The sequence below is a fragment of the Sturnira hondurensis genome, unplaced genomic scaffold, assembly GCF_014824575.4.
Source record: "Sturnira hondurensis isolate 20B ecotype Veracruz unplaced genomic scaffold, ASM1482457v3 Scaffold0001872, whole genome shotgun sequence".
Taxonomy (NCBI): Eukaryota; Metazoa; Chordata; class Mammalia; order Chiroptera; family Phyllostomidae; genus Sturnira; species Sturnira hondurensis.
The window spans coordinates 15931434-15941606 of NW_028074503.1; the positions used below are offsets into that span (position 1 = coordinate 15931434).

At 37.0% G+C, this 10173-nt stretch overlaps 1 non-coding gene across 1 annotated transcript; it reads left to right on the forward strand.

Annotated features, from left to right (window-relative positions):
- Window positions 1-674: 674 nt before the first annotated feature.
- Window positions 675-777, forward strand: LOC118980693 (U6 spliceosomal RNA). Its single transcript, XR_005065193.1, has one exon. It is a non-coding gene; the product is annotated as a U6 spliceosomal RNA (small nuclear RNA).
- Window positions 778-10173: the final 9396 nt, after the last annotated feature.

Genomic DNA, 10173 nt, shown 5'->3' on the forward strand with positions numbered 1-10173 from the left:
TTGCTTTTAAGGAACTCATACCTATTCCAGGCAAGCAGCAAGACCATTGTCAAAAGCAGTAGATAGACCTCGTTAAGGGAAGAAAATAGTTGTAAAAGTAGTAGTTACAGTAATAAAATGATATTACATATAATAGAGTAAAATCAGTAATATAAGTTGGCAAGCATAGAGATAAGGAGAAAAGGAAGCCTTTGGAGTTAGGCTGTGGCTGTGCATTTTTGAGGTGACTTAATGATGGATATATGGCAATAAGGGGCTTCAAGAAAATGTCTTGGGAGAGGCATCTTATTGGAATGAAAAGAAGATACTGATAAATGTCAGGAGTTATAGGTTCCCATTCTGATCATTAAGTAGTACTGTGGTTGGGGTGATTAAATTGAAGTATATAAAGATTTTTAAAAACAGTGATGCAGAATGCTTTAAAACACCTCTTCATTCTAATTCTCTTGTTACTTAGTTGCTGCTCTTGTTTTAAAATTTGCTTTTTTGTGGAGGTGACATCCATAACTCCAGGCAAGATGGTGATAGGAACTTTTCTTGGTTTACAGAATATAGGCATTATTGGTTTCCTGTCTATTGAAGATGAAGTTTAAGCACACTTATATGACTCCAACATCCCCTTCTCTACTTAACTTTTAATTAATATTTTAGTTTTTTATTTACCTCAAATTTTAGTACTTCTTTCAATAGCACATACACTAAAATTGGAATGATACAGAGTTTTCCATGACCCCTGATCAAGGATGAATGCACCTCTGTGAAGCATTTGATATTTTTATGTAGTAGTATTCAGCCTTAAAAAAAAGAATGAAATCCTGACACATGCTACAACATGAAAGACAATTGAAGAAATTTTACTAAGTAAAATAAACCAGACACAAAGGCAATTAGCATGTTGTTCTACCTACTGTGGGATGCCTAAAGTAGTCAATTCATACAGATAGAAAGTACAATGCTGGTGGGGTCAGCACATGGGGTCAAGGGCAGTAGGGTGTTTTTGTTTACTATAGGTCTGGAGCTTTAGTTTAAGAATATGGAAAGTTCTGGAGATGAACGGTGGTGATGGTTACACAACAGCTGAATGTAGGTAATACCACTGAACCGTATGCTAAAATGATTAAAATGGAAGATTTTATGTATATTTTACCACAAAAACATATTTAAAATTTTCCTTGTATTTCAGCTTCTTTTATTTTTGGCTTCATATAAAATTAACATGTTTTTGTGCAAGTCAGTTTTTGCCCTCATTGTACTAGAATAACTCTATACAAACTTTTCTATTTTAAAGTGATTTTATTTACTTATCTTTTAGAGAGGGGGGAAGGGAGGGAGGAACAGAGAGAGAGGAACATAGATTGGTTGCCTCTTGCACACACCCATATGGGGACCTGGCCCAAAACCCAGGCACGTGCCCTGACTAGGAGTCAAACCAACAACCTTTCTGTTCTCAGACTAGCACTTAATCCCCTAGCCCCACCAGCCAGGATGATACAAATTTTTCATAAAGAGAATATAACAACAATTGTACAGACCCTGTTGGTGTTCACATTAATTTTTCCTCCTCTCTACCTTCTATGCATGTGGGGTATTGAACTGCAGATCCCTTGAAGTTAATGAAGCCACGGATCTAGTTTGGCCCATAAGCTGAGCAGCAGGGAGTCATCCTCAGACCTGGGCATTTACAAAATTCCATGATTAAACTAGCAGTTCTGGTTTTGACATACCTAACTGAAATAACTTAATTGAAGAGAAACTAAAAAATAATAAAAGTAGTAAATATCACGAACCTAGAACATTTTAACTTCAGAGCTCTGTCTCTTGCTGTAGCAACTGGAGAAGTATGAGTGGGCTGGTTTGTTTCATTTTATGTTCTGAATCTTTCTGATGTTACGTTTAGAGTGAGCTGGTTTGTTTCATTTTATGTTCTTAATCTTTCTGATGTTACTTAGAAAGAAGTAGGTATTTTTCCACCCATCCTTTTGTGTAATCAGGGTATCCTTTAAGTAGAAAGATTCATGCCTTTTTTTAGATGTGCAAAATTTTCCTAAATTTCGTGTTGCTATTTCTCCCCTTCTACTTCCTATTTTTTTTCTGTCTACAGTGCCTATTTGTTGATGTTGATTGATATCCTTGATGGTCTGCTTGCCTTTTATATTTCATCCCATATTTTGTGTCTCTTTGTCCTTTGAAGAGACTCTGTTTATGTAGAGTTTCCTGACTTTTATCTTACCATTTTTTTGTTTTGTTTTTTGTTTTTGGCATCAGCCTTCAAATCTCTCTGAGAATACTAATTAGATATTTTTCAAGTTTCTTCTCTTCCATGAGTTATTTTTATTTCCACTGGGATTGTTTTGTTTGTTTATTTTGCTCTTTGAATGCTGCTAATTTTCTTTATATGCCTGAGTGATTGTAAGATATGTGTGCATATTTAAAATAGGGTGCATTGAGTTGACTCATCCAGGTAGCAGATTGGATTTTCTCCACTGCTGTATATCTCTTGCTTGTGTTCCCTGCAAGACTTTTCTTTCAGTAAGGAGGCTGACCTGGCCAGGTAGGCCCTTAAGTTACTGGGGAACCAGGCTTTGGTAAAAGATTACCCAAATGGGAAGAAATGTATAATGTGGTGCCAGCACTCAGCTAGTGGTTCTAAGTCTATCTGAGCAAAACATTACCTTTTTTAAATCTAGGGGACATTGTTTTGTTATGGTGATTATTGTTTTGCTTTGATTTCTTCCACTTGGCTCACCATGCGGTTCCTTATGCCCTTGTTGTGTCTAGGAATGTGGGAGAGAAAGGAGAGAAACTAGGGACATTACTGGCTTCTTGTTCTAGACACAGAGTTTTAGTCAGACCCACGGTTCCTCTCCACCCACCAGTTTTGGCTCACTTTCATTATCCCACACTCACACTTACTAATTTTACTCCAAAAGCCTTTGGGGGTGTGCCTGGAAGATTAGCTCCCTCTTTTCCTGCCATCTCTTCCTGTGTTAATTTTTGGCTGTTGATTGTTCAATTTATGATTCTCATCCATTTTCCATCTCCCCAAAATGCTTTGAAACCGAATGTTGAATAATGGTCATTCTCCCATTCTCTTTCCTAGTAGTTTATAGATTTAATTCTCTTTTTATTCTCTCTTATTTGAATAAAAAGTGGAGGCAAGTAAAGGCATATGATCACCATATCAAACGAGAGGTCACCCTGTGTCCTTGCGGAAAACAAAGGACTGCATTGCATTTTGTGGATCCGCAGTGCCACAGACTACGTGCTTGATGAGGGCCATACGTGATGAGTTGGAGTAGCTAGAGCACAGGTAGATATTATTGGTGTTTTCTGAACACAGGGCACATCCACATCTTTTTATGGTCTTTAAGCTGTTTGAAGAAAACACCATAGGATAATGAAAGGCAGATAAAAGTCAGGATTTGAATCAGTAGCCCTTTCTCTTGTCATATATATATATGTGTGTGTATATACACACACACACACACACATATATATATATAGTTTTATATTTGTCACATTGAAATTTTTCCAAGGCATATAGGAAAAATTTTGATATGACAAATACAAAATTCCATGATTCAACTAGCAGTTCTGGTTTTGACATACCTAACTGAAATAACTTAATTGAAGAGAAACTAAAAAATAGTAAAAGTAGTAAACATCATGAACCTAGAACATCTTAAGAGCTTTTTTTTTTGTTTGCATCTCAGAAGGTGTTATATTCAAAGAATCTTGAATTCAGGTTTTATTCTTGTAGTTTTCTGCATCTATAATTAATCCTCAAGTCATTTTCTTCACTTCTTATAAGAAATACATCTGGTGCTTCTGAAAAAAAAATATTTTCAGAAGTGCCTGTGGGAGATTTATTGGTACTTATATCTGTTCTCTGTTGGGTATATAAAATCGTGCCTATCCCAAATGTCCAGTACTGTAGCAGCGTGACTTTTATAATTCATCCAGACTTCCCTTCTGTCCACCTGCTTTTATTAAATCACTCTGCTTTTCGGTTCCCTAAACTTCTAGGCTCGTCATGGTGTAGCCTGGTTCCTGGTATATGCCTTAGCATCTTCCTTCCTCAGATAGCCCATTTGCCTCTTGTCATTTATGCCAACCTTGCCTGTCTGATTCACAATGGCACGTTCAGGCCTCTTTTGACTATACATTTCTCGGTTGTTTTTCTTTTTTTTTAAGGTTGGACTGATGGGTACAACTTAATGTGGATAGGGAGAAGAAGGAACAGAAGAGATTTCTCTATTATGAGCTCTGTGTATCAAACCAGAGTTGAAAACTAGATTGCATGTAAGGAGAAAAACTGTTGGTTAAAGCCAAAACAGTTGTGGTACAAGTTCTAGAGATACTGGTACAGGGAGAAATAGGTTGGAAAGTCAACTGAAAGTGGTGTAGGTGATTATCAGAGGCAGGGCTAGAGTTCTCAGCTATGCTTTTGTGCATGGTGGTACTTTACACAATAGATAGAATATTTGAAAATGAAATTTGAGCCTCATCTTACTTGTTATCCATTGAAATCAAACACGAACCATTCACATGTTTATCAAAGATCCAATAGACATGTACTATACAATATATTTTACTTAAAATTATGGAAAATTCAATAATGACTAAGCTGTTACTCTCAAAGAAACCAATATCTAGCAGTGGAGAGGTATAAGTACACATGTAGTGGGGTGATGGAAAAGAAGCAACAGATGACAGTATTTTTTACGTGGCACTATATATTATTTAGAACTGAGGGGGTAAACTATGTTTGTGGCTCTAGTTTAAAAAAAGATAATTTTTACTCTAGCCTTTGGACCCACAAAATCAAGGAAACCCTTACACCCACTGGGGAGCACATGGGCGTGATAGACAACGAGGACAGCTTGCCAGCCAACTCTACTGTAGCCCATCACGGCGCATAAAGTAGAGTTTCCACTTATTGAAAGTGTGTTGCGAGTGGCCAGAAAAGAACTTCCTGTGAATCACTCTTGTTTTCCTATAAAATGATACTTCCTTAATAAAACATATTTCAAATAATACCATCTGGCAAGTCATCTCTAATTACAAGTCTACATCTTCCCATTGATTTTCTCCCAGAACTTGAAGATACTTTCCTACTTGTTCCATCCTCTTTGAAAACTAACAAGAAATGTGACTCACCAGTGATCTTTCAGCCCAACTCTAAATATTTCTTTAGACAACTGTACCTTTTAAAGCATTTTGTTCACTGATGTGTTTGTATTCGTATAGTGTATTTCATTTACATTTAACTATTCCTCGGAGCCCCTTTGGCAAAGGAGAGTACATTCTGTGGTTAATGTCACTCACCTTATCAGAATACCGCAAGCCACCCTGAAAAATGGCTTAGCTGTTCTACTCAACAGAGCTATTCTTTCTCCATTCTCCTTTCCTTCAGTGTTCTAAGAATCTGGTCAATTCTTGCATTTCTAGCTTGTAAGTACACACAATGAGAGAGAGAAATGTCTTCCTGTACCAATAGAATGCAACAGAAATAGCAATGCTTAGAACCCAGATTAGGTCTATTAGGACCTATTTGGCTTTTCAATTTTGAAATTGGATAAATTGTGCAGAAAGGGAAGATGCTACAAACAGGGCTGTCAGCTTGGACCCTGCACAACTTTTCTGGATGGCACTCGCAGACTGCAATGAATGGGGCTGCCATCCTGGTGGAGGCCCCACCCCGTCTCTATCTATTGGCCAGATACAGCAAAACTAAGCACTGATATTGTTTAGGGAAGGTAGCATCCCATTGCTACACAGAATGGCAAGTTGTGTCAAATATTCAGTCTATACCATATCAGTGACTTTAGGATGCCTACAGGAAAAATAGAAGAGAGCATTTAAAATTGAAATTTTAGTCTCTTTTCATTCACTGAAATCAAACATGAAAGATTCATTAATTTTTCAAAGACACAATAGATTCATATTATATACAATTCATTCTGCTAATTTTATGGAAAATTCAAGGATGAGTAAGGCAGCACCCTTGATCAAAGAAGCTGAAGATCTTGTAGGAGTATAAGATCAATACACATTTGATGAGCAAAGAAGGAGAAGAAGAGGGCGGAATGAGTTGATCATAGAAGTTTCAGGATTACAAACCCAAGGCATAGGTTTTTATGATGTAGACCATATATAATACAGAACAGCAGCATAAGTGATGATGAATATCTTTGTATTTACAGAGCATTCAGATAGCTTTGTATAGATAAGTGTTTGTGTCTTTAGATATGATGTATGGCTTTAGAGAGATAATAGACAGCAAAATATATTTTAAAAATACATAAATACGACTGATGAGCATAATATATTGTTAGAAATATGGACAGATTATGATAAAAATAAATAAATGATGGATGGATGGGGAGAGAGAACTCAAAAGACTATTTTATTTTAATCTTAGGGTAGTATCCACACATTTGAAACAGAATCAATTGACTAAATTTAATTATGCTTCCACTTTTAATATCAAATGCAATCATGTTTGTTTATACCAAAAATTCATTTTAATTACTGATATTGTCATGATGTAGTTAAAGTTCACAAGAGATACATTTTGGCATAGAACTCCCTTGTACTTAATGAAGTCATAGTGACAGTTCTATCAAAGTCTCCATTAAGCTAACTTTCTTCAAAATAAAACAAAGGAAAATAGAATTCTGATTAGTTTATGTTCTCATTGTTGTTTCAATTACCATAAATTTACTCTTGTTCTTCAAAGTATGTAAGAAAATAGAAAACAGGTTTTCTTAACTATTTTCATAGAGACATTTGTATATATGGCCTCAAAAATAAACAATGACAAAAATAAAAGCACAACTATTCTTTAACTGGCATATAACCTTGTTTCTCCCCCATCCTTTAGTCTTCTTTTCAGGAGAGTCTGGAATTTGATTCAATCTGGAATCGTGTTCCGCTACACTAGCTCCCCGAGCCAGCCAATTATCTATGAAGGTTTCTTCTTGGATGCCCTCAGTTAGCTCTGTTAATTCAATGGAAAACTTGCGGTACTGAATTCATTCTAAATGACAGGCAGAAAAGTCTATACTATTTGAATGGCAACTGAAATATACAATGCAAGGTATTTGATGTAACTTAAATTAATTTAATTTGGTTGTCAAAGCCTCAGCAAAGATGCTTAGTGTTTCATGTGATGTCTATTTGATACATAGAGGTGTGTGCATGTGTCCAAATGTGAGTATACATGAGACTGTATAATTTTCCTTCCCTTTTGCAATGAAAGTTATTGTCATTGTTTTCCTTTGTAAAAGTGAGAAAAGTATTTTATATTAACTTATATGTAGTTGTAAAAATATGATAGAAACTATTTTAATTATCAATTACATCACTTAATTCCCAATAGTATTTCTTGGGATTATTTCCCTCCATTCAGAATTCTCCTATAACTATGCTTAGACCATCTATCTGTAAAAACAGAACCACAACAAATTGAAAGAGCAATTGTCTCTAGTATACTCTCTACCATAGAAATTTAGCCAGTCAATAAACATATTTTTTTAAAGATTTTATCTATTTATCTTTAGAGGGGAGGGGGAGAGGGAGAGAAATATCAGTGTATGGTTGCCTCTTGTGCTCCCCCTGCCAAGAACTGCATCCCCTGCTGGGAAGTGGCCTGCAACCCAGGCATGTGCCCTGACCTGAAATTGAACTGCAATCTCTGGTTCGCAGGCCCAAGCTCAATCCACTGAGCTACACCAGCCAGGGCCAATAAACCTATTAATCAAATGTCAAATCAAATCTGATTATCTTTAATGTACCCAATTCTGGGCCAGATATGGTGGAGCATCCGAAAGCATAGGACATATACTTTCTATCCTCAATACGTTTTCCAAGAGTGTTATTTACTTTCTTGGAAAATCCAACAACTATTTACCTCAACACATGACATTCAAATGACAATGTGAGAAAGACCAAGAGTGCTTCAGGAGTTTAAAGGAGGGCATAACTGAGGAGATTATATATGGCATGTGAGAATTAAAATACCCAGCAGTTCTATATAGACACTGTCCCTCTCAAAGGAAGCATCTTCATCACCAAACTGAAAAATGAACGTTAGGCGGAGGATGAGGGATCCTAGCGAGTCAGAGACACGAGTGTGGTGATAAAGGGCTGGGGAGGGTTGATGCAGAGTCAAAGAGGGTGCATATTAAGGTAGTAAAAACATTTACTTCTAACTGGAACAGTGCTTTCCTCAAAAAGAAAATTTCAGGCAATTTCCAATAACCTCATTTCAACATAATTTCTCAGTAGTTCTTGGGATGTAATTTTTATCATTTACAGAAACGTTTATCATGATGTCATCCTCTCCTTTCTATCCTCTTCCTAACCCCACAGATGGGTTCTCATGGTGGCTGGAACGTGATGTCAGGCCCTGTTGAGTATAGGGACCATTCCCTATAGCTTGTGAATGTGTGGAGAAAGAGGGTGTCTGAAAAGGCACATCATAGGGAGACACCAAACCAAAAATAGATGAGTATCTATTAGAATGCTTGTTTTAGAGCAATTCACTTTTTCTAAGTCCTCACTGAGGATATGTCTATTAATTTTAGAAATAAAAAGGAAGAAAGGGAGGGAGGGGGGAGTTGAGGGGAGGAAGGAAGGAAGGAAGGAAGGAAGGAAGGAAGGAAGGAAGGAAGAAACATTGATCGGTTGCCTGTCATATGTGCCGCATCCTGATGGGGGATCAAACCCACAACCTAGGTAGGTACCCAGATTGGACTCAAACCCACAACCTTTTGGTGTACAGGATGATGCCCTACCGACTGAGCCACCTGGCCAGAGCTGGAACAATTCAATTGTTAACCAACAAGATGAATATGTAAAAAAAAAAAACAGAAAAAAGGAAGGAAATTTTAAGTAGAAGTGGCAGACAACAGAAAGATACCAAACATTTCCTAAAAGATGTTTGCGATGAATATTTAGAGGATGTTTCTGCTGAGTGGAAGGCAGTCATCAAAACCACTCAGTAGGTATGAGAAGTTGTGCTGAACATTACAACAAGGTAGGTAAAGACAGGGAAATAAGTTTAATAGTAGTGTCTTCATCATATGCAATTTGAATTGGCCTCAGGATATAACTTAGTTTCATAAATGAACTTCATTCCATAATTCTATACTAAATATTGGAACATTAGGGTCCAACAAAACAGTAAAATCAGAAATTCTCCCTCTGGCTTCCCATGCATCTGTAGCACTGATGTTAGAATTTACCTGTCAACTGGCTCATATTGTTTTTTGTCTCCTTTATATTGATCAGTCAGTCCATGGTCCATTCTGAGTGTGTGTCTGGCAATTTGCACATGTATCAGGCATGAATTGGCCCTTGTCTTTAAGGAATTAGTGGTCTGGTAGATGAGATAAAACTTAAAAATATGAAAAAAGTAGTGATTATCATATTACAATTGTATTCGCCACATGTAGAATTTGCATTTGCCTGTTACATGGTAATAAATGAAAGGTGTATTAGAGACCATAACATATAGCTGGTCACAAAGAGGGGCATGGTTAGCTCTTAGCAAACTCTCTAATTTGCATGTATGGAAATGACCATACGGGTTTCTTGCTTCCTCCAGAACTGGTTTTCTGTCAAGAGGCATGTGCCCTGTATCTACCTTTAACATTTTCAGCTACTTTTCCCCTCTTACCTGTGTACGATGTTCACTGAGGAGGCATTTTCTGGAAGTAACTGAATATGTGGTAAGAACTGAGCAAAGCCCCATGGAGATGACAAGGCGAGACAAGTGATTGAGTTGTCACTCATTTGCTCGGTGTTTTAGCCTAAATGCTATTTGTGGATGCTCCTCAAAATAGTCAGAATTTCAAATCTTCAAAGTGTGACATTAATGTATTTGCCACAAGGCCTAATTGAAGGCTTTGAGAGCATAGTGTTTGAAATATATTTAGTCAACAAATGGGCCAGGGGCCTCAGCTTTCCATAGCAGAGAGAACCTGACATGCCATAGCCAACCCAGTGCTTTTCTGCAGGCTTATATGTCCCCCTTCCTACTCTTTCCTTTATTTTTGCGAACCTTGGTTTTGAAAACCTTGGTTCTTCACAAAAGAACCTTGGTTTTGACATTGTAAGTGAATCATTACTGACTGTCCACTGTTATTTCCCTGCTGTCTTCTTCTG